The sequence below is a fragment of the Gobio gobio genome (assembly GCF_949357685.1).
Source record: "Gobio gobio genome assembly, chromosome: 19".
Classification (NCBI taxonomy): Eukaryota; Metazoa; Chordata; class Actinopteri; order Cypriniformes; family Gobionidae; genus Gobio; species Gobio gobio.
The window spans coordinates 45,298,385-45,304,113 of record NC_137112.1 but is presented as its reverse complement, the minus strand read 5'-3'; positions in this window follow the sequence as shown (position 1 = coordinate 45,304,113).

Here is a 5,729-nt window from a genome sequence, read left to right as displayed (position 1 = left end):
GACTGGCGCATCTGAGGCTTCAACCCAGCCCTCTCCTGGCTTATCTGCGGCTTCATCGCTCGACATGCGGACTTAAGCTTGACACCTCAGTGACAACACCATCGCTGAAAGACATGGAGATGCATTTGTCACCTCCACCGCTAATATTTATGGGTCTTTGGAGGCTTACGTGATTCTTGCGGCCTTCCAGGTTTAGCCTTTGGCTCTAATTGGCCCTTCAAGCATGATGAAGAGAAATGCCATCCTGCGGGAGACATCACAGCGCTCTCCAAGAAGAGCATGGCAGAGCAATGAAACCAACGTCAAACCTAGTGTTTGCTTTGGATGAGAATCAGCATTTGGGACAGGAGAGATCCAAGAGCACTAGACAGCTTGGACAATCTGTTTAAGTCCTGCCCTGATGACAAATCACCCCTATTCTCAGATAAAAGTTGAACATTTCAGAATCGTCCACCTGGAAATTGCGAGTGCAGAGCATGAAGGGATGGGGTAGATCTGCATGGGATCACAACGATCCTCAAATCACACCTCTGAGGAAACGCGTGTACAAGTCACTGAGTACAAACGCTTGCCCTCAAGAAACACACCGATCTACCTTCTTAAAAGACACGAGATGACTAGAACTCAAAAGACCAAGTAAAGAAAAGGTGAAAGGATAGACCTGTAAAATTTGAATAGGCGTCATAATAAGTAACTGAAGGGGCTCCAGGTGTGTAAATGTTATACACAGTAGTGGCCAAAACAAAAGTAATGTCTTCAAACTTTAATAAAAAAAAAATGGATTAGGGTTTCTGCAGCGTTTATGAAGGTAAATTTAAGACCAATTAAAGAAAATGTAAGGAATAAACTTTTATAAATCAAGGAAAATAGAAGATGCTTGTCAAATTGTTACACTAGATGAGAAAGTAATTGAACGAGTATCAGTATATAAATATCTTGGTTTCCTTTTAGAAGAAAATTTGTCTTTCAAACAGCATATAGAGTGTTTAACAAAAAAACTTAGAGTAAAGTTGGGGTTCTATTATAGAAACAAAGGCTGTTTCTCTTTTAGTACGAGAAAAACACTTATACAAACAACATTTTTGACAATGCTGGATTATGGTGATATTTTATACATGCATGCAAATCAATCTTCTTTGAAAATGTTGGATTCAGTATATCATGCAGCACTGAGATTTGTAACTGATTCAAATTTCCGTACTCATCACTGTAGCTTGTATGAGAGTGTGGGTTGGCCATCTTTGCACAATCGCAGGCTGGAGCACTGGTATACTTTTCTTTTTAAGGCCATACTTTGTAAATTGCCTTCTTACTTATGTACTCTTCTGACTCCAAAAGTCACTGCGAGGAATTGTAATCTTAGATCATATGGGCAAATCATGTATGATATCCCACGAACGCGAACTGTTTTCGGTGAAAGTGCTTTTAAAGTTTTTGCACCTTTTTCCTGGTATACATTGCAGAAACAGCTCAAATTTGAGTATCTACCGACAATGACACAGTTTAAAACTAGGATAAAGGACTATTTGAGTACTAAATGCACATGTGATGTTATTGAGTGCTGCTGGTGATTTTGTTGAGATGATGTTAAAGTGTTAAATGTCTTCTTTCGGTTATTTGTGTGTATATGTATTTTATTTTTCTGCCGTCTTGGCCAGGACTCCCTTGAAAAAGAGATTTTGAATCTCAATGGGATTATTTCCTGGTAAAATAAAGGATATATATATAAAAAAAAATAAAAAATAAACTGAAGGAAACATACACTCTAAAAAAATAAAAACAACCCAAGTTGCATTGAAAATGGACTAACCCAGCAATTGGGTTGTTTTAACTCAGTGAATGGGTTGTTTTAACCCAGCGGTTAGGTTAAATGTTTGCTTAAAACAACCCAATCGCTGGGTTAAAACAACCCAATTGCTTTTTTGAGTGTAATATGTTCTTTAAATGTCTAGGGAGACGCACAATGAGTTGCATTAACAACATTAAGTTTGAAAATATGATTTCCAACAGATTTCCATTACATTTTACAATAAAATAGCTTAAATAATTGACTGGCTCTGCTCCCAAACACTAGCATATGGAAATAACTTTTACTGTACCTTCTGATCACACTGCAAAAATAAGCCATGTTCTTTTTCAGTAGTTTTGTCTTGTTTTGAAGTGCAAATAAAAGATTCTTGTGAAAGTTATTTTAATGATTAAAACAAGAACAAATGTTTGACCCTGGGGCACAAAACAAGTCATAAGTCTCTCGGGTTTATTTGTGGCAATAGCCAGCAATACATTGTATGGGTCAAAATTATCCATTTTTCTTTTATGCCAAAAATCATTAGAATATTAAGTAAAGATTATGCTCCATGAAGACATTAAGTAGGCTACATTTCCTACCTTAATTTTTCAAAACTTTGTTATTAGTAGTAATATGCAACTCAATATTTAAACTGTTTTTCACATTTTTAAATAGTTTTATCTCGCCAAATATTGTCCTATCCTAACAAACCATACATCAATGGAAAGCTTATTTATTCAGCTTTCAGATTTAAAAATCTTAATTCAAATGAAAAAGTAATTTTGGAATTCGTTTTAGGGAATTGTTTTAATTTAATTTAGAGCCCTAAGAAATTGGTATTTTATATTTATTTATATTTATATATATATATATATATATATATATATATATATATATATATATATATATATATATATATATATATATATATATATATATATATATATATATATATATATATATATATATATATATATATATATATATATATAAAATAAATAATCATTTTATATGGTTAAATTAAAATGTATTAGTCAAAAAGCATGTATAATTAAATGAAATCATGAAATATACAATTCAACAATTATTAAACGTTTAACAAAAAAATTAAATGTAGGGCCCTATGAAATACATTTTATTTTTACCAAAATCTGTTTTTTTTTTTAAATGAAAACTTCTGATTTATTCATCCAAAAGTTGACAAATTCAGTGACATTTTACAGTATACAGAAAATTACATTTTTATGAATGGATTCTGCGATCCTGTACTCATTTTCAGCATTGCAGAAATCATAGGGCCCTAATTTATTGAATTTAATATATTCTGCTCCATTTTAAGGCCTTAAATCGTAAGTCAAATGAAGACTTTTTAAGACCCGTGGAAACCCTGATTAAAGATTTTGTAAGCATATTGCTTGTTGTGCTTGGAGTGAACCGTTTAATTTCTAATTACAATAAAATAAAAGCCAATAAAACATGCCATGATTTTAGTCCAGGCTGTCATATGAAGACATTTTGAACACATGAAAAAAAGACAAGAGCCAGCAAAAAACATAACTGATTATGAAGTCAATGTGTACTTTTTTCTCTTTGTTTGCATAGTAAATCATTTCAGCTGTAATTTGCCAAATAATTGGTCAGATCAATACCAAGTTTAATGTTTTGTTCATGTCCTCATATTTTGATGGTTTAACCGTCATTAAAAACAATGACAGATTTTTGATCTAAAACAAGCAAAGGCAGTACAACACATACTGTAATGTACATTACTAGTACATTTTTTGTTCACATTATAGAGAATTTATTATCATCATCATCACCATAACGGTAATGAAAACTAGAAAATGCACACAAAAAAAAAAAACACCCTTAACTGACCCCGTAGACTTAATTTTTTTTTGAATAAATAAAATAATAGTAGTAGTAGAAATAATGAAACCTTAATTCTTCGCCTTGATTTCTGGAGTGAAATAGGACCTGGGCAGCTTCTCGTGAGGTTCACCCGATGACGGCAGCACAGCTGGGGATGTTTTCATAACAATCATCATCTGCATCAGTTCTGGCACAGCTGTCAGGAGGGCCAACCTGCACTGATAATGAGTGAAGTCCTGCAGGTGGACACCCCCACCAACACCACATTCCACACTTCATAATTCATGCCGTTTAACACAAGTGTACGCTGACAGCCATCACCTAAAACACTCAAAGAATGTGTTAACTCATCCACCCTAAATTCATTTGTAAATCTTGAGTGGACGACTCATAAGGTTTCTGCTAAAAAGTGAGAATTTACTGACTATTTAATCCAAAACTTTGTATGAATGTACGAATAATATATATTAACATGAAAAGAAAGCCCAGATTTCTCCAAATGCAATCAGTGCAATTTTTATGCTTATTCAGCAATGAGGTTAAGAATTTCCCCTGACAAAAATCAAACCTGCACTTCTTAAATTACAATTGGTTATCAGTACAGTATAGAGAAGTATTATAAACTACACTGAAAAAACAGGAACACACATGTTGTCCAATTTACTTAATCATATTATTTGTGATCTACGCAACAAATTTGTGTTTATCTTCTAAACATGATTTCATTGCTTTCGATTAATGTAATTCTCTAAAATGTGCAATCTACTAGATTCAATTATTTGGGGTGAATGTGAACCAATTAAGTACTCGATGTACTCGGTGTCACATTTTCATCCAAATAGTAGACTATTTGACTATTGATAAGTAATAAATAAGTGTTGAATGGAGTTCAGTTGTTGCTTTTTGTCTTCACTTATTTTTTTAAGTTCAGCTTACTTGAGAATTAAGGCAATCGGTTTCCTAATATTTTCCTAGTAATGTGAGCACTAATAACAAGTTAACATAACTAACAATTTTGAGTTAAGTATACTTCATTAACAAGTTTTCTGTACAAATTTTGTTAAGTTTTGCCGACAAAAAAATAATAGGCTGCTTTACTTGAAAATTTTAAGGCAATCGGTTTCCTCACTTTTTCTAAGTAAAGTCAACTTATTACGTTTTACAGTGTACAGAGATCGTAAAACTTAAAATATGATAAACAGATTTAATTTAGTCTTTTATTCACATTTGAACATTGCTCAGCGAACAAACAAGCTTCAACCAAACCAGATTGACGCGCGAGAACAAACCTCATTGGTTCTTGCTGAAGCTCAAACGTGCTGCGTAACACAAGAATGAAGTAAACATGCTTGAGCTTCCGTTTACCACAACTGATGTGAGTTGATGAATGTTTGTATGTGAATAAAAGCCTAAATTCAATCTGTTCATCATCTAAAGTGATCTATTGTCTTCAGAAAATTTGGACTAAACCGCTCAGCTCATATGGATTAGTTTTACGATCTCTTTATGAACTTTTTGAAGCATCAAAGTGGTAGTTGCGTAGCTGTCAATGGAGGGACAGAAAGCTCTCAGATTTCATCCAAAAGATTTGAATTTGTGTTCTGAAGATGAACGAAAGTCTTATGGGTTTGGAATAGCATGAGGGCGAGTAAATGACAGAATTTAAATGAAAATGGTTAAAAAGTTATACTGAAATACATAATTCTAGCTTAAATACTGCTATTATGAGGCAAATTTGAATGGATCTTGGAAGTTATGCATTCCTCTTCTAGGGTGCAAAAAAAAGTCCTTTTCCTACGTGCATGCATTTTCACATACAAAGACTGTAAACGTTCACTGCTACAGATCCCTGACAAAGAGGCTGTATCTGGTCATTCAGCACACCCTGCTGGCAGAAAAGTGTTAAATCCCACTGACCAACACAGTCCTGTTGAGTCCAACAACCGCTGAGGCTGAAGAAATTGCTATTCAACAAGTGAAAAATACAATGGCATTCTAGGACAGAAGTTTCTTTGGGTAGAGATTCATAGCGGAGTTCACCTTAAGAAAGGGATTGGAACATGATAAA